The sequence below is a fragment of the Pelodiscus sinensis genome, chromosome 4 (assembly GCF_052426305.1).
Source record: "Pelodiscus sinensis isolate ZL-2025 chromosome 4, ASM5242630v1, whole genome shotgun sequence".
NCBI lineage: Eukaryota > Metazoa > Chordata > Testudines > Trionychidae > Pelodiscus > Pelodiscus sinensis.
Window position 1 is genome coordinate 12,372,801 of NC_143055.1, and position 20,172 is coordinate 12,392,972.

General features: G+C 45.1%; 1 long non-coding RNA gene across 2 annotated transcripts in view; it reads right to left on the reverse strand.

The window, feature by feature from the left end:
* Window positions 1-20,172, reverse strand: part of LOC142829701 (uncharacterized) — a 52,376-nt gene that overhangs the window by 19,433 nt on the left and 12,771 nt on the right. For both annotated transcript variants that reach the window (XR_016349368.1, XR_016349369.1), the window contains exons 2-3: window positions 14,892-17,975; window positions 7,221-7,363 (exon numbers count right to left, since the gene is read on the reverse strand). This is a non-coding gene — a long non-coding RNA (uncharacterized LOC142829701). The remainder of the gene's footprint in view (window positions 1-7,220; window positions 7,364-14,891; window positions 17,976-20,172) is intronic.

Here is a 20,172-nt window from a genome sequence, read left to right on the forward strand (position 1 = left end):
GTGCTTAATTCGAACTAGGTAAACCTCATTCTATGAGGAGTAACGCCTAGTTCGAATTAAGTAGTTCGAATTAAGGGCTGTGTAGACACTTAATTTGAACTAGTTGGAGGCTAGCCCTTCCCAGCTTGCCCTGGTGGCCACTCTGGGCCAAACCAGGGAAACTCTTCTGCCCCCCTCCCGGCCTCGGAACCCTTAAAGGGGCACGGTCTGGCTACAGTGCTTGTGCCAGTTGCAAGCCTGCTAGCACCCAGCCAGCAGACCCTGCACCTGGCATGGGATGAGCCAGCCACCCGCTGCCATCCAGCCCTCCGCCTCTTCCCAGGACCAGGCTGGCAGCTCCCAGGAACCTGCCCGGGGCCGCAGGAGGCAGGCACCCACCTGGTCTAGTGCAGCGATCGTGGACCTCATCAAGGTTTGGGGGGAGGCCTCCAATGTCCACAATCTCCGCACTAGGCACAGGAAAGCAGCCGTCTAGGGCAAGATGGCTTCCAGCCTGGCCACCAAAGGCTACATGCAAACCTAGGAGCAGGTTTGCATGAAAATTAAGATGGTCCAGTGAGACCTCCCCCCCCCCCCCCCCCCGACTCTCACCCCTGAGCTTGGAACATAAGAACAGAAGAACGGCCATACTGGGTCAGACTAAAGGTCCATCTAGCCCAGTAGCCTGTCTGCCGACAGCGGACAACACCAGGTACCCCGGAGAGGATGGACCGAAGACAAAGACCAAGCAATTTGTCTCGTGACATCCATCTCCAGCCTTCCACAAACAGAGGCCAGGGACACCATGCCTACCCCCTGGCTAATACCACTCCATGGACCCAACCTCCATGAATTTATCAAACTTCTCTTTAAACTCTGTTATAGTTCTACCCTTCACAGCCTCCTGTGGCAAGGAGTTCCACAGGTTGACTAGGCGCTGTGTGAAGAACTTTCTTTTATTAGTTTTAAGTCTGCTACCCATTAATTTCATTTGGTGTCCTCTAGTCCTTCTATTATGGGAACTAATGAAGAACTTTTCTTTATGCACCCTCTCCACACCACTCATGATTTTATAGACCTCTATCATATCCCTCCTCAGTCTCCTCTTTTCTAAGCTGAAGAGTCCCAGTCTCATTAGCCTCTCTTCATATGGGACCTGTTCCAAACCCCTAATCATTGTAGTTGCCCTTTTCTGAACCTTTTACAAGGCCAAAATATCTTTTTTGAGGTGAAGAGACCACATCTATACACAGTACTGAAGATATGGTGTTCCACAGTTTTATACTTTCCCTCCTCCTTCTTCCCCTGGCTTCCCCCTTCCAGCTCTCTCCTCCCAGCTTTTCCCCTCCCCTCTCCCACCCTCTCTCTTCCCCTCTCCCACTCCTTTTCCCAGTCTCCCCAGAGGTTAATCCTTCCCCTCTATCCCCCCAGTGTTGTTAAATAAAGAGAGTTTCTATTTTTGAACATACGTGTCCTTTATTTTTTACATCAGGAAGGGGGGCTAGGGAGGGGTAAGTGGAAGGAGGTGAGGGAGGAAAGGGGCACGAGCTCCTGATGGGGAGGACTGGGGTGGCTCTGCGGGCTCCTAGGGGTGGAAGCTCTCCTGCAGGGCCTCCTGGATCCTGACAGCCACCTGATTGACTCCCCCGGATAGCAGCCTGCGGCAAGTGCAGCCGGGCTGATGGCCGAGTTCTGTGATGTGCCGAGTGTGGGCACTCAGGGCACTCCAACACAGGACTGCTTTTCTGTCCCTCATCGAGTTAGACAAGCAAGCGGGGAACCCTGAGAACTGTCTGTCCGGGGTGGGGTTAGGGTCCCTTTAAGTACAGCCCTCGGCTAGCCTGAGGCAGCAGCTCCATACTCTAAGTCCTAACCTGATGCCCTGCCGGCACTGGTTCCGGCCATCCTTAACCTCGGTTCAGGGTCCACTCAATGTGGACATGCTATTTCGAATTAGCAAAATGCTAATTCGAATTAGTTTTTAGCTCTAGATGCACTAATTCGAATTAGCTTTTTTTCCCCTTCTTCCTTCCCCCCACAACTCCTCTTCTTCCCTCATTTATTTGGGTTCTGGACATCCAACACTCGGGTCATCTGAAGAAATGGGCTGTGCCCATAAAAGCTCATGATACCATCTACATATTTTGTTAGTCTTTAAAGTGTGTTACCAGACTATTTGTTGTATTTTAAGTTTTTCCTGTTACAGACTAACTCGGTTAGGTGCTACCACAACACAAACAATAAAGAATAATGTCTTTCTGATTATTCTGTAATGCTTTGAAGCTTTTACACATTTTCTGTAATGCCATAGGCCACAAGAACAAATGTGATTTTTGTTGGTTTTGGGGGGGGAGACTCTACCGTCATGCACACTAATATTTCTTTCTAATATAAATCTTCTTAATTTAGGGTGTCACTTTAGGATTCAGCTGATTCTGATGTAAACAATCATAAAATCAAACCAAATTACAGAAAACCCCATTATCACACAGACAACCCTTGCTCACTATTATTTCAATAGCAGTGAAATCCCCACATGATTTTTGTGGCTTTATTAATATATTTCACTATTATAGAGATAGTTACCTATCAACTGCATTTAAGAATATGTGGGAAAAATCTTTCATGATGTCAAGTATCAGAGGGGTAGCCGTGTTAGTCTGAATCTGCAAAAGCGGCGAGGAGTCCTGTGGCACCTTATAGACTAACTGAAGTGTTGGAGCATAAACTTTCGTGGGCAAAGACCCACTTCGTCAGATGCACCCACTTCGTCTTTCATGATGGTTTCTTATGCACAGGGCTAGAATGGAAATATACCTCTGTTTCCCCTTGATACTATAGCCTTGGTATACACAGGAAACCAGTGGAGCATAATAAATCCAGCTGCAAATTTGCATATTTTTCCATGCATGATATATAAGAAGTTCTAAAAGTCATGCCACTAGTCATAAACCTTTGGTGAATCTTAACAATAAAAGAGAAAAAAATCAAGAAGGACCATGAATTTGCAAATGTATTTCATCTGGCTTCTCTTTTCCCTGCTGGAAGGTAGGTAGCACAGACGTCTTCTTTTTTGAACTCAAAACCAGAAGCTACCAAAAGAGAGTCACGAAAAAGGCTGTTTATTTGTATCTTTTCCAGCATCCAGTGGGCAGATTGTGATCACTCAGACACCTGCTTCTGTGACAGTGCTTCCAGGAGAGACGGTCACCATCCAGTGCAAGGCGTCCAGTTCTGTTAGCTATGAAATGAACTTTTATCAGTTCAAAAGAGGAGAGGTTCCCAAGCCCATCATTTATGATGGCTCTAAACGTTTCACTGGGGTCCCAGATCGATTCAGTGGCAGTTACAGCGGCACTGACTTCACATTCACCATTAGGAATGTGCAGGCTGAGGATGCAGCAGAATATTACTGTGGGCAAGATAACAGCCGTCCTCTCACAGTGATACAGTTCAGTACAAAAACCTCTGCCATGCCACTGCATGCACCACTTAGTGTAAAGCAGAAGGAAGCAGCTGTATATTTATCAGGCTGGCTGGAGAAAAACCACCAGCGAGTCTAAAGGGTTCAGAGCACCCACCCATCACTGTAGTAGGAGCCCTTTGCTACTTTAATACACACAATAGCAATACTGATGCTTTAGTAACCACAATAGCAATACTGATGCTTTAGTAACAAGCGCGCCTGGGCTGTCCCGCTGCGGGCGTGCTCCAAGGCTTTGCTCCCCATCTCCCTGCAGACCAGGGAGACGGAGAGCAAAGCCGCGGAGCATGCCCGCAGCAGGACAGCCCGGGCGCACTTGAGCTGTCCCCCTGCGGGCGTGCTCCGCGGCTTTGCTCCCTGTCTCCCTGGTCTGCAGGGAGACGGGGAGCAAAGCCTTGGAGCACACCCGCAGTGGGACAGCCCGGGCGCGCTTGGGCTGTCCCGCTGCGGGCGTGCTCCGCGGCTTTGCTCTTGTCCCCCTGGTCTGCTGGGGGGGTCCGGCAAAGCCGCTGAACTCCCCCAGCAGACCAGGGGGACAGGAGCAAAGCCACCCAGGCGGCGGCTTTGCTCGGGTGTCCCTGCTCTGCTGTGGGGAGTTCAAAGCACAGTAGAAACTTCAAAGCACAGTAGAAACAATTGCTTCTAGTACTTCAACTGAATCCCAATGCTAACCCCCTGAAGTGTTGCCCTTTAAGGCTCTTAATGTTATTTTGAATTATTTTAATCTTTCCATACATACAGCAGGGTCACATGAGTGTCGTTGCTAGGAAACAAATACAAGGAACCTGATTTTTAAAAGCTACGTGCAAAATAACTGATCAGTTCTCTACACACATTTTTTAGACTTTTTATCTCCTATCGAGCTTTGTAGATACTGTCCATTGCAATCTCTCCTGTTGCGGATGCTGGAACGATGCACTATCCTGCTTCATATTTCCCTGCCTCACTGCATTTCTCTCTCATGAGCCAAGCCTCATGCATGTTTTCTCCATATTCATTTGCAATGGTGCTCCATCATCTTCCTCAATGATCCTTACATGACAACCACACTGAGCCCACACAGGGCATTCCAAAAGCTCAGGTGGCCCAGACTTGAACTGTTGAAGGAAAGTCACCTTCAGTCTCCCCTCTCCTCCCTCCCCACCTGTCTTCCTTTCCCATCCTCACTCCTTCCATAGACTTTATACATAGATTCTTTTGCTGTCACTGTCACGGAACCATGTTGATCAGAGATACCCCAGCTGGCATCTTTAAAACCAAGGCCTCTGTGAGTGAGCACTGCTGCTTCTCGCAGAGTGGCTCATTCTCTGCACTTGGGGAAAAGCAGACATGAGTCCTGAATTTCTATAGAGTTCAGGCCAGATTACAAGGACTCAGAAGCCCCATATAGAGTGAGCCACAGTAGCAGGTTGTACAGGAGTTTCCTGAACCCTGACCCTGCAGGAATACTGACTTGCCAAGTCCGAGCCTGCAATCTCATCCTCATTATCTCTGTCAGGACTTTAAAAGACAAATTCCCATTGAAGTTCGGCTCCTAAATGATATAGGTCGTGTCAACACTGCAATGAGAAACCTGCAAAATGGCCACAGCTGGCCTGGGTTAGCAGAGGTTGGCTCCTGGGACTGCAGGCTAAGAAGAGCAATGTAGGGCTTGGGGTGGAGCCAAGTGTGAACCATGCAAGGGGGGGAGCTCTGAAACTCTAGTCTCCACCCAAATGCCAAAGTTCTAGACTCCACTGAATGCCACAGCTCAAACCCTGCACACCTGAGTCAGCTGACGTGGGCTCTGATTTCTCATTGCAGTGTAGAAATTACCCTTCGGCGTTTTGGAAGTTTTATCCAGCCACATCTCTCCCACTGATATGTCATTCTAGATACAGGGCTCCCAAAGAACTAATCCATGACTGGTACTGCTCAATGATACTAATAATTACAGGTCACATAAAATAAGTGGGTTTAATACCCAATAACTCAGCAGTCAGATTAAAAAAAACACAAACCCACAGGCAGGTGTGACTAAAACTGATGTGAGGAAAACCAGTTTTTATAAGCAGTTAGTTGTGGAAAACAAGTGGCCTTAGCAAGCATCTAATACACAATCTGCTCATGCAGGGACATTTACAGTATTGTCTTCTGGGGCAAATTAAAAACCATTCTTCCCTTTCATGTTTTTTCTCTAAATTTAAAAGTGAGTTTGCAAAACAGCTGTGAAAATTAACAAGAAACAGGACTATGTAGCACTTTAAAGACTAACAAGATGGTTTATTAGGTGATGAGCTTTCGTGGGCCAGACCCACTTCCTCAGATCAAATAGTGGAAGAAAATTGTCACAACCATATATACCAAAGGATACAATTAAAAAAATGAACACATATGAAAAGGACAAATCAAATTTCAGAACAGAAGGGGGATGGAGGAAGGAGGTAAATGTCTGTGAGCTAATGATATTAGAGGTGATAATTGGGGAAGCTATCTTTGTAATGGGTAAGACCATCTTGTTAGTCTTTAAAGTGCTACATAGTCCCGTTTTTTGTTTCAGCTACACCAGACTAACGGCTACATTTCTATCACTGTGAAAATTAACATGTGTCCCATTACTACCACTAGAGGGCACTGCGAAAACACGGATCCTGCGACAATAGGAATAACAAACCCAAACAAGATACAAGGTGATAAGGACTGTGAAATGGTAAGACTGTGTATTTATATGGATTCACTTGTTTGCATATTTAGAGAGCACCTGACATTCCTCTACTGTGCTGGGCAGCTAAAATATTTCCCTTTAGAATCACTTCTCTAGGATCTATCATGAGGGCACGTCTACACTACACGCTTATTTCAAAATAAGCTATTCTGGAAGAAATGCGCCGAAATAGATTATTTTCAAATAGCACGTCTACACTGCAGGGAAGCCTCAAAATTAGTCTGAGGCAGACTTGCCTAATGTAGATGTGGTATCTCGATTTAGAGCCCCGTGAGACTCTGGAGAGGAATAACTTAGAATGGCTCTGGTGAGTGGCTATTTCCAAATAGCAGCAGTGGAGCATCTACACATGCCTTATTTCGAAATAGCTATTTTGGAATAGGTGTTATTCCTCGTAGAATGAGGTTTACAGATTTCAGAAGAAGCCATTGGTTATTTCGAAATTATTTCAAAATAACGGGTGTACCCTCAGAGAGGGTGAGAGAAAACAATCCTTTCTGTGTGGGGATTGGCAGCGGAGCCTTTCCACTGGGGCTGCTTTGGCAAATGAGGGTAGACTCTGGGGGCTCTGTCTTGCAGTGGATTCCCTCACCCCACTGTTTCAGCCACCTACCCACTTTCCCTTTCACTTGTTCCCTTGCTTATTATTGCCAGCAGAGGAACAGCTTCCCTCTCAGTGTGACACCAACCCCTACAAAAACCTCCCTGGAGCTGCTTCACTTTCATGGAAGCCACACTTCTGCTTAGAGAGGCTTGGAAAGATATTGTTGATGGCCTATGCTCCCATAGGAGCTAAGGGCAAAGAAGAAGACACTTCGGCTCAACTGTTTCTGGGAAAACCGATGGGATTGTGACAGAACAAGGACAGGGGACATTACAAATTGGACCAGGATGGTTAGTAAGATCTTCAGGGGGAGTCTTGGGTCCATTGTGGTTGAAGATTGTCAGGCTTTCCTTTGGTGGGGTATGGCTTCAACAGCTCTTAAAGAAGCCACTGGGAAACCCATGCTCAAGTAACCATTTCTTGAAAGTGACGGTCTAGATACTACTCACCTGTGTCCCATCTCCTGTTTTCAGGGAACGCTGATGAGGAGGTTTCGGCAGATTCGTGATTTTCCAGAGTCCCTTGACTCAGGTCAGTCTGATTATAGGCAGGAGTACAGGGTAGAAATGTTGCACAGGTGGATAATCTCCTCCTAGCAATAGACAGAGGATAAAGGTGACATCCGGATTCTTTTGCAGTCAGTGGGAATTTCGTCATTGATTTCCAGGGGGGTTAGGGTTAGGGGACACAAGCTGCAGCGCATTCAGTATTGTAGTGCCACTCGTCATAGAATCATAGAATCCCAGGGCTGGAAGAGACCTCAGGAGGTCATCGAGTCCAGCTCCCTGTCCAAAGCAGGACCAATCCCAAATAAATCATCCCAGCCAGAGCTTTGTCAAGCCAGGACTTAAACACCTCTAGGGATGGAGATTCCACCCCCTCCCTAGGGAACCCATTCCAGTATTTCACCACCCTCCTTGTGAAACAGTTAGTCTTAATATACAGCCTACACCTCCCCCACTGTAATTTGAGCCCATTGCTCCTTGTTCTGCCATCCGTCACTACTGAGAACAGCCTCTCTCCATCTTCTTTGGAACCTCCCTTCAGGAAGCTGAAGGCTGCTATCAAATCCCCCCTCATTCTGCAAACTAAATAAGCCCAAATCCCTCAGCCTCTTCTCGTCGCTCATGTGCTCCAGCCCCCTAATCAATTTGGTTGCCCTCCGCTGGACCCTTTCCAATGCATCCACATCCTTTCTGTAGTAGGGGGCCCAGAGCTAGATGCACTACTCCAGATGTGGCCTCACCAGAGCTGAATAAAGGGGAATAATCACTTCTCTAGATCTGCTCGCAATGTTCCTTCTAATACATCCTAATATGCCATTAGCCTTCTTGGATTCAAGGGCACACTGTTGACTTATATCTAGTTTCTCTTCCACTGTAATCCCCAGGTTCTTTTCTGCTGAACTGCTACTTAGCCAGTCGGTCCCCAGCCTATAGTAATGCTTGGGATTCTTCTGACCCAAGTGCAGGACTCTGAACTTGTCTTTGTTGAACTTCATCAAATTTCTTTTGGCCCAATCCTCCAATTTTTCTAGGTCACTCATCGCATCTGACCCAGTAGGTGCAGTGGAACAAGTAACCCAATGCACCTAGACTCTCAGAGAATGCTACTTTCAGGAAGGTCTTGCTGAGGTAGAAATAAAGCCTGAATATTGCACTGTCCTGGCTCTTGCTTTTTTGTGGTCAGATACTGACATCAGCAGTACTGTGCTGTTTGAGTGATTGTTGACATAGTACAGAAACCAAGAATTATAAAACCAGCACATTTATCTAGCATTGCAACCTCCCTAAATACGCTTCTGGGAAGTGCTAACGTACTACAGGGAAGCAGACCAAATAATACCTATGGAGAATAGAATCAGATAGGCTACGTCTAGACTGGCATGATTTTCCGCAAATGCTTTTAACGGAAAAGTTTTCTGTTAAAAGCATTTGCGGAAAAGAGCATCTAGATTGGCACAGATGCTTTTCCGCAAAAGCACTCTTTGCAGAAAAGCATCTGTGCCAATCTAGATACGCTTTTGCGCAAAAAAGCCCCGATCGCCATTTTCCTGATCGGGACTTTTTTGCCCAAAACAAATCTGGGCTGTCTACACTGGCCCTTTTGAGCAAAAGTTATAAAGGGCTCTAGAGGCGATCCTGGCAATTACAGACCGGTAAGTCTAACTTTAGTACCGGGCAAATTAGTTGAAACAATTGTGAGGCACATAGAAGAACATAATTTGTTGGACAAAAGTCAACATGGTTTCTGTACAGGGAAATCATGCCTTACTAATCTATTAGAGTTCTCTGAAGGAGTTAACAAACATGCAGACAAGGGGGATCCAGAAGATATAGTATAATTAGATTTTCAGAAAGCCTTTGACAAGGTCCCTCACCAAAGGCTCTTGTGTAAATTACATGGCCATGGGATAAGAGGAATGGTCCTTTCATGGATTGAGAACTGGTTAAAAGACAGGAAACAAAAGGTAGGAATAAATGGTAAATTTTCAGAATGGAAAGTGGTAACTAGTGGTGTTCCACAAGGGTCAGTGCTGAGACCAATCCTTTTCAACTTATTCATAAATGATCCGGAGAAAGGGGTAAGCAGTGAGGTAGTAAAGTTTGCAGATGATACAAAAGTTTGCAGATGATACTGTTTAGGATAGTCAAGACAGAAGCAGACTGTGAGGGACTCCAAGAAGATCTCACCAAACTGAGTGATTGGGCAACAAAATGGCAAATGAAATTTAATGTGGATAAGTGTAAAGTAATGCACATCGGGAAAAATAACCCCAACTATACGTACAGCATGATGGGGGCTAATTTGGCTACGACAAATCAGGGAAGAGATCTTGGAGTTATCGTGGATAGTTCCCTGAAAACTTCCATGCAGTGTGCAGCGGCGGTCAAAAAGGCAAATAGGATGCTAGGAATTATTAGGAAAGGGATAGAAAATAAGACCCAGAATATCTTACTGCCCCTGTATAAAACTATGGTACGCCCACATCTTGAATACTGTGTACAGATGTGGTCTCCTCACCTCAAAAAAGATATTTTGGCCTTGGAAAGGGTTCAGAAAAGGGCAACTAAAACGATTAGGGGTTTGGAATGGGTCCCATATGAAGAGAGGTTAAAGAGACTGGGACTTTTCAGTTTAGAAAAGAGGAGACTGAGGGGGGATATGGTAGAGGTATATAAAATCATGAGTGGTATGGAGGGGGCTGTCACATTACCGAATTGGAGGGAAGCAGCCAGATCGCTGCTGCACCCCTAGGTGGGGGTGTTGGCCCCAGAAATTGGTATAAAAGGGAGCTATGTGGAGTATTGAATGGGAGCTTATTGTTTGCTGATCTTATGTACGCTAGTTATGTGAGTGTATAATGTCTGTGTGTGTAGGTAGGAATCTGTAATCTGTGTGGAAGCTGAATATTTCTCTGAATGTGGTTAAGCATTGCTATGGACAGGCTGATTAGCCAGGCCCTGTGGGACAATGGCACTTGATGGGCCAAAGACACACCCAAAGAATGGGGGCTGTCACCTGAGAGCAGCCAGCAGGAAACACAGAGATTGGCCTCTGACCAGGTGACCTGCTGCATACAAGAAGAGGCCAGGAAGGTGGTATAAAGAGGCCATGTGGTCGATGCCATTTTGTCTTCAGCTCAGCACTTCATCCCAGAGGCAGCATTGCAGGGATTGAAGGGCCCGAAAGACCTGTGGACCCATCCTGATCTTAGGATGCGCAATAAGAACTTTTAAACCAGCAGCTGCAACATCTCTGCTAGAGCCTGCATCGAAGACTGGGAGATTCGGTGCATGTAACGTACTATTTTTTAACAACCTGACTCTCATGCTTTTCTTTCTTGTGATAATAAACCTTTAGTTTTAGATTCTAAAGGATTGGCCCAGTGTGATTTGCGGGTAAGATCCAGAGGGTAAATTGACCAGGGATCTGTGGCTGGTTTCTGGGAACCGGACAGAACTTGTTCGGGGTAGGTGGGATTGGGTGCTAGGACCCCCCCACCTGTGTATGAGGCCCGGGGCCATCTGGGGCACGGATATTGCTGGGGTGTCGGAGGGGTTTTGCTCGTGAGGCTTCAGGCAGGCAGCTGAAGTGCTCTGTGAGACTGGTTTGTGGCCTATTTGGAGAGGTCACCAGTCTGGGGGCTGTAAGGAGCCCCGGATTTGAGCAATTCGCCCTGAGCGGACGCCCTCAGCTGTGCCCAGACATGGCCCGGTCCATCACAGGGGCCGATAAAGAAAAGTTATTTATTAGTTCCCTAAGTAGAAGAACTAGAGGACACCAAATGAAATTAATGGGTAGCAGGTTTAAAACTAATACAAGAAAGTTCTTCTTCACACAGCGTGTAGTCAACCTGTGGAACTCCTTGCCAGAGGAGGCAGTGAAGGCTAGGACTATAATAGAGTTTAAAGAGAAGCTAGATAATTTCATGGAAATTAGGTCCATAAAAGGCTATTAGCTAGGGGATAAAATGGCCTCTGTTTGTCAGAGGCTGGAGAGGGATGGCAGGAGACAAATAGCTTGATCATTGTCTTCGGTCCACCCTCTCTGGGGCACCTGCTGCTGGCCACTGTCGGCAGACAGGATACTGGGCTAGATGGACCTTTGGTCTGACCCAGTACGGCCGTTCTTATGTTCTTATGTTCTTAACGTGCAACAAAAACGATCAATGTTTAACATCTTCTCAGTCTTGTACAAGCACACTGGGACCCACTGTACCACCTGTATGTTGCAATTGCATCTTTCTGCAGCAGGGTGTGGCCCTACTTGTGTGTGTGTTGGAGGAGGCAAGGCAGTCTAAGTGAACTCATGCTAGTGGAACTGGGTGAGATCAGTGGCTTGTAATGGCAAGTCACTTGTTGGCAGTGAGATATTTTGTTTACCTGTGTGTCTGCAGGCATGGCCACTTGTAGCTCCCATTGGCCATGGCATGCTGTTCCTAGCCAATGGGAGCTGCAGGAAGCAGTGTCCCAATTAGCACTGCTCCCCACAGCTTCCATTGGCTGGGAATGGTGTATGGCAGCCACTAGGAGCTGTGAATGGCCATGCCTGTGGATACTTAGGTAAAAAAAGCATCTCATGGCCAGGTAGCAGCTTGCCCTTACAAGCTGTGGCCCAAAGTTTGAAAACCCCTGAGCTAGAAACAAAGCTCACTCAACTGTCTAAAGAATCATCTTCCCAGATGTTAAGCAACAAATACTGACCATAGTAGCCTGTGTCATTGAAGAGTGATTTGAAGACAGAGCACTTGAAACACAAATTTAGTTTCAAACATACAGAAGCTTCACAATAAACATCTCCATCACTGCTATTGGCGCATGAAGCACTGACTGTCTAAGACTAGTTTGGTTTTTAAAGGTCTATTCCTGTATCGCTGATGTCTATTCCTGTATTGCTGGTCTTCACTGAGCAAAAATTGGATCTGATGAGCACACAGCAGAAGCCAGTTAGAATTCACATTCACCCTCAGCAGGGTTTAAGCGGATGATGCTGGAGATTATTACTGTCTGCAGCATAGCGCCTACCCTCTCAACAATGCCACAGACCAGCACAAAAACCTCTCTGTAGCTCTTTAAGTTCTGTAGACATTTTTGATCATTTCATTGAGTGCTAAGGATTTTTAAAAGTGTCCTCCTGACAGAGGCAAAATGCCATTTTTTTGCCTGGATCAGGACTACAGGATTGAGTCCTCTGAAGGTGAAGTGTTTCTTTCTCATTTACAGAGCTCCAGGGATGTTTCCCATGCTAAACTGTAAGTTCGCCTGGTCCAGAGCAAGGTCTTCTATCTATTCTGCATAAATTCCTAACCAATGTTGAATTGTTGTAAAAGTAATAACAATAATCAAATTCTAACCACACAATGCACAATCAACCTGTGGAACTTCTTGCCAGGCCAGGACTTCAACAGAGTTCAAAAAAGAGCTAGATAAATTAATGCAGGATATAACAAGTGGGGTTCTCCAGGGGTCTGTTTTGGGACCAGTTCTGTTCAATATCTTCATCAACGAGTTAGAGACCGGCATAGAGAGTATGCTTATTAAGTTTGCAGATGATACCAAGCTGGGAGGGGTTGCAATTGCTTTGGAGGATAGAGTCATAATTCAAAATGATCTGGACAAATTAGAGAAATGGTTCGAGTTAAACAGGATGAAGTTTAATTAGGACAAATGCAAAGTGTTCCACTTAAGTAGGAACAATCAGTTTTACACATACAGAATGGGAAGTGACTGTCTAGGAAGGAGCACTGCAGAAAGAGATCTAGGGCTTATACAAGCTAAATATGAGTCAACAGTGTGATGCTGTTGCAAAAATACCAAACATGATTCTACGATGCATTAACAAACGTGTTGTGAGCAAGACACGAGGGTTGCGTCTAGACTTTTCCCTTAAAAGCATTTACGGAAAATCATGCCAGTCTAGCTGTAGCCGAAAAGTCATTCTTCCACTCTACTCTGCACTGATTAGGCCTCAGTTGGAGTACTGTGTCCAGTTCTGGGTACCACATTTCAAGAAAGCTGTGGAGAAACTGGAGAAAGTCCAGAGAAGAGCAACTAGAATGATTAAAGGTCTAGAAAACATGAGCTGTGAAGGAAGGCTGAAAGAATTGGGCTTGTTTAGTTTGGAAAAGAGAAGATTGAGAGGGGACATGATAGCGGTTTTCAGGTATCTAAAAGGGTGTCACAAGGAGAAGGGAGAAAACTTGTTTTCCTGACCTCTGAGCAGGGGCGGATATAGGGCAGGGCGAACGGGGCGGCTGCCCTGGGCCCCGTGCTTCAGAAAGCCCTGCGCATGCGCTGTGGCAAAGGGGGGACACCGCGGAATTATGCTTCTCGGGGCCCCGCAAAATGGTCATCTGCCCCTGCCTCTGAGGATAAGCCAAGAAGCAAGGGGCTTAAACTGCAGCAAGGGAGGTTTAGGTTGGACATTAGGAAAAAGTTCCTAACTGTCAGGGTGGTTAAACACTGGAATAAATTGCTTAGAAAGCTTGTGAAATCTCCATCTCTAGAGATATTTAAGAAGAGGTTAGATAAGTATCTATCCAGGATGGTCTAGACAGTACTGGGTCCTGCCATGAGGGCAGAGGGCTGGACTCGATGACCTGTCCAGGTTCCTTCCAGTCCTAGAATTCTATGATTCTAGGTCCATCAATGACTATTAGCTAGGGTGAGCAGGAATGGTGTAATGTAGCCAGTCTTTGTCAGGGGCTGGGAATATGTAGTAGGGGAGGGATCACTTGAAAGTTACCTGTTTCTAATCATTCCTTCTGGGGAACCAGCATTGGCTGATGTCAGAAGACAGAAACCTGGGATATGTGGACTTTTGGTCTGAGCCAGTATTGCCATTCTTATGTTCTCACCTAGCCCCCAGCCCCAAGCTATCTGAACATCTCCCACTGATCTTAAAGATATTTTTCTCTATCGAACTGCCTGGACTAAATGACTTATACACAAACAACAGGTGTAGAAAAGGTTTTGTCATGGCTTAGGGAATCCTGAACTCTCTTCCAGGGTTACGGCTGACCTGCAGCAAGACCTTGGGCAAGTACTGCTCATTTCACAATCATTTAATTCTCTTGGGGGAAATAAATCATCAGAACATCTCATTTTTATTTTCCTAACTGGAGCAATGAAATAATATGAACTCTCTTATGATTAAACAACAAACTATCCCAATTGCATCTACACTGGAAAATTCAAACAAACATCTCTGGATTTCTCAGAATGTTCTGGTATTAAAAAGCTACCATCATCTAATCTACTGCATCATTTCTATTTAACTAAGTATGTGCATTCATGTCTCCTGTTAACGTTGCTCATGCTTACTGAGACAGATAGATAGTCTGCTGTTTCCTCGTGACAATAAAGCCCTGAAGCACACAGGAAGCTGTTGAAAATAGTTTAGCCCAGTCTCTGATTTACACATCTTTGCATACTGGACTGTTGATAAATTCTAATATTTTTCCCCAGTGACTATAAATCAGTGCTCCAGTTTTAACAATTTAGGTCAAAGAAATTGATCTAGAAGGAACATGATTTCACAAATGCATTTGCTCTGGCTGCTCTTTGCTGTGTTTGGAGGTAGGTAACTCAGCTCCCTTTGGTGAATGAATTTCTTACCCATTATTATAGAAGAGATTCAGGGAAAGGGCTTTTTATTTCTCTCTTTTCCTAGCATCCAGCGGGCAGATCGTTATCACTCAAACACCCACTTCTGTGATGGTGCTTCCAGGAGAAACGGTCACGATCCAGTGTAAGGCATCCAGCTCTGTTAGCAATGAAATGGATCTGTATCAATTCAGAACAGGACAAAATCCCAAGCTCCTTATTTATCATGCAACCAACCGTTTCACTGGGGTCCCTGATCGATTCAGTGGTCGATACAGCGGCACTGACTTCACTTTCACCATTACTGGGGTGCAGGCTGAGGATGCAGGAGAATACTACTGTCAGCAGGACTATACAAGACCACCCACAGTGATACAACTAAGTGCAAAAACCCTCTTAACTGCTGTAAGCAGAAGCAGAAGGAAACAGTTGCAGTTGTTTCTAAACTAGTCAATGTGCAAAGTTCCTAATAAGACTCGTCCTTATAGTGGAAGCCTCTACTGGACTTTCAGATTAGTGGGTTTATTTCCCTAAAATTCTCATGGAAACCAGTTTCTAGGTGCTTCAAAGCACAGTGCAAGCCTTTACTCACTCCCTTCTAAGTCAGACCTCAATTCTAATCCTCTAATCCTATTAAGATCTTAATGTTATTATGAAGTGTGATGTTTGTCCATTCATAGCTGTGCTATTACATGGAGTCCTTGCTAGAAAATCCGTGCAGCCCGCAAATTGTTTTCAAACCTGATGTGCAACATACACAATCAATGTTTATCATCCTCTCAGTCTTGTGCAAACACACTGGGACCCACTGTAGCAGCTGCATGTTGTAGTTCTATCTCTTCCGATTAGTGGATAGTTCCTGGCTCTTTCTTTCCCTGACATGTCAAGCTATGACTGATTTTGCATGTGCCGTGTCCACCGGGAGGATCAGTTTCCTCTGACTCCTCACTGCAGCCAGCGCTGAGCCCAAAAGGGTATTCCCTTCTAATCCCAGGAGAGCTCAGATGTGGCTCAGACTGTTTCTGCTGCCTGAGATCTCTCCTTTCTCTTCTTATTTTCCGTCTCTCATATCTCTACCTTTTCCCACTGCCGACTGCAACTTCTATCTGGAGCCTAGGCCCTTTCTATTTAGTTACCTGGTGACTGATCATCACCGTACTACTGTCACTGGACCATGACACCCTTAGAGGTCGTAGCTGGTGTCTTTAAAAGCTATTCTCAGCATTGCTTCCTTCTGGGCCTCCCTGCATTGGGACCACAGGAGTGAGGTGCCTGATTCAAATCCTGTTATAGTCAGGGGAAAGTTAAAAAAGAAAAAACAATTAAACAAACAGAGGGAGCCAACAATTATCTCATGTTTGGAAAAAAAAACCAAATACCCCTGTGGAGATTCTAAGGTGTTGTTTGTATTTTACTGTAATCTGGCCCAATTTCAGTTCTTCTGTTCTCAGCCATCTGTTCCTATCTGCATTCTGAGAGGTAGATGTCCTAGAAATACGAGTGTTTTAAAGAGCTGTGATCATTAAATTGAGTGTCATGATCACTGCTAGAGAGTACCATAGAAGGATTAATTCTCCCAGCAGTACAGCGTGTGCATTGCTACTCACCAATGGGTAGCAGACACGCTGCAGGCATCATGCAGACAAATCAGATAAAAGTCGATGTGCATCGTGAAACACAAAGAGTGACAGTTACATCAATCCACTGCTTTGCATAATGTTACATCATTAAACATTTAGAATAGGATATACCAACGCACTCAGCCCTGGCCTAACTACTCTGTTTGACCCCAAGAGGAGGTTTCCAATGATTTCAACCATAACAGAGTTAGACTCATGGTGGGCACTTTTGAAAATCCCAGTATTAACTCGGGTTTCAGAGGGGAGGGGAGAAGGTATTTTGTGACACCTGGTTTTGCCATAGCAACATTGCCACAAGATTCCTTCTTAGTAATCCCTAAGCATAAGGAGACAAAAGCAAAACAGGGAAACACTGTAAATCTAATAGTAAGAGTGGAGTTCTTTTCTAAATTCATTTGCCTAGAAGAGTGTTTAACAGTGTTCCGTGGCACACCAGTGTGCCACGAGGCAGTCAGAGGTGTGCCACGGAGAAAAACAGAATTCAAAATGGCTGCCCTTAAAGGGGCAGGCGAGGCTTTTTTTTCCTGCTCAATAACTTTCTCCCAACCCTGTATCGCTGATGTCAACATACACTTTATCATGGGTTCTACAGGAGCTGGTCTTCACTGAGCGCAGAGCAGAAGCCAGTTAGAATTGGATCAGGCATCCATAAGCCACGGACTTTTCTATAACAAAATATAGTCTAAAGCCGAGTCCATGATCCACTTAAGAGAGAAAATGATCTCTGTACCCATGCTATAAAAGGAGGGTTAGGCTAAGGAGTTGTGTCTATAAATATGGTCATTCATATTGTGCTGGTTTGAAAGCACAGCCTTTTATTAATACTTGACCTGCTCTCTTGAGTTCCGAAAAACGTGTTGAAATCATTGAGAATTTTGCCTCAGTCTCAGATGGAGGATTGGGCCCTTTCTAAGCTGAGCATCTATTTTCAATGGCACAATAGATTTTAAATTGTTTAGGACAAGGCCCATCTTTTCTCATGTACTCTGTAAAACACCTTCCAATGTATGGGTGCTGTATAATGATTAAAAACAATCTGGCTCTTCTCTGGCACTTTTTCTCAGGGTATCTGAGCACCTTTGGAAATGTCGCACTGTACACTAGGAATTAAAATCCCTGCTAATCCATTCACTGGCTACACCTCAGGTTTTACCAGTTAACCAATTAAGCGGGAACTGCTGGCAGTCCCAAACAAGGGAGGTCCTGCTCCCAGCCGCACTGCGCTTGGGGCTGCCGGTTCCTGCTCTCAGCCCCTGGTTAACCAATTACCTGTTCTCATCCTTACTGTATACAAAAATAAACATTAGTGCATGAATCTCAGAGCAAGGCTTTCCATTAACTTTCCTGGCTAATGGCAGAGGCCCATTCTCTTCAAAGAGCAGCAATAATGTCTTGAACAAAGATGCCAGCTGTAGTCTTGAGGGCACACCATACACTCTGTTCACGTTAACTGGATCTATTGGGAAAATTAAATCATCAGAACTTGGGTATTTTACTTGTCTACTTTTAAGTATCAAAGCCACAATTTACAGCTGGTTATACTGAAAGCATTCACAGTCGCCAAATCTGCAGAATGATTCCCATTCACACGGAATCATGCACACCTGCCTCCTGTTAAAGTTACTCATCTTTAGCGATACTGACAATGACATGTATTTGTTTCCTCTTAATAAACCAGAGATGATGAACGCAGGAAGCCTCACGCATAATTCTGCCCCCTTCATATTTACATATCTTTCCATACATGACCGTTATAATGAGCTATAATTTTTCTGTGTAGTTATAAACCTCTGCTGCAGTTAAATAATATTAGGCAGCACCACAAATAAAGTAGCAGCATGATTTTACAAGTGCGTTTGATCTAGCTCCTCTTTTCCGTGTTTGAGGGTGAGCTGCACAGATATTTTATTATCTGAATATTAGGGCTGTTATTTCAAAACCAGATTCACTGACAGACTTTTTCTTCCTCCCACTTTCCTAGAATCCAGCGGGCAGATTGTGGTCACTCAGACACCTGCTTCTGTGACGGCGCTTCCAGGAGAGACGGTCACCATCCAGTGCAAGGCGTCCAGCTCCATGAGCAATGATATGAGTTTATATCTGCTTAAACCAGGACAAAATCCCAAGCTCCTAATAGCTGATGCAACCAGCCGTTTCACCGGGGTCCCCGATCGATTCAGTGGTAGTTACAGTGGCACCGACTTCACATTCACCATTCGTGGGGTGCAAGTGGAAGATGCAGGAGAATACTACTGTGGGCAAGATTACAGTCATCCTCTCACAGTGATACAATGCAATACAAAAACCTGTGCAGAGCCCCAGCACACACAGGGCACAGCAGAAAGAAGTGGTGGTGGCTGTTTCTAACCCAGCTATAGTGTAACACTTTATTTGGAATCAGATTGTATTTTGATATATTCAACTTGTTTAGTCAACGTCTGTTTTCAGGGAGAGAACTTGGAATGATGGAATCTCTCAGAGTACTGAGATAGACGTGGTGTCTACCATAAATTGGCCCAGATTTTCTATGGTGTTTCTGAATGCCCAGATTTCTAGACCTTTAGGTTTATTTGTTACTTCACATTCATTCCCAACTCTCTCTAACTTCCCAAATACAGGCAGTCCCCAGGTTACGTACAAGATAGGGACTGTAGGTTTGTTCTTAAGTTGAATTTGTATGTAAGTCGGAACTGGTACATATTGTAGGGGAAACTCTAGCCAAACATTTCTCCAGAGCTCAGTTTTATTCTCCCACACCTCACTTCCCTCAGTCCTTTATTCTCAAGCTGAGGTGTCTGCTGAGAAAAGCTGCTCCCTAGTCTGCTGGGGGGGGGGGGGCGCTAGCTTCGCGTCTCCCTTGTCTGCTGGGGGGAAGTAGCTAGTGCGGGGTTGCCTCACCCCGTTTGTAAGTAGAGATCCGATGTAAGTCTGATCCATGTAACCCGGGGACTGCCTGTATTCCTATAATCCCCAGGAGCAAATCCTGGTGATGAAATTGACAGAATATTTACAGTTTAAACACCATAGGGGCAGAGGGAGAGATCTGATTTCAGATATCTGGCCTGTCCATCGTCTCAGACCCTGGAACATTATATATACAGTAAAACTCCAATAGTCCGGCATCCAATAGTCTGGCACTCCTGATAGTCCGGCATCAAAATGGCAAGAGCCGAGCCTAGTGAATGAGCTTTGGCAAAAAATGAGTCACAAGATAACAGCGGCAGCAGCTGAACTGAGCGAAAAGGGTAAAAAAGGGTTAAAAAACTAAACATTACAGTATATTGTATACACTATGTACAATAAAAGGGTTAAGAACACTTTATATACAGCATATACTGTATACAGTATATACATAACCATCGTATAGTACCTCCTGATACTCCGGCATATTTGATAATCCGGCACCACCTAGGTCCCAAAGGTTCCGGATTATCGGAAGTCTACTGTATATATCAGGCAGAAGCAGCCACCAAATGTACATTGGTCCACATACTTGTCTTTAGAGGACACACGGTTAAAGCATAGGAAATAGCTGTTCATAGGAGTAGAGATATTCTTTCTTTAAGGAAGAAGGACACAATCTTTCCAGATGATACTGGATAATAGATGTCCTCAGATCCCACTGAATCAGATACCTACGACAATGGTTCTTA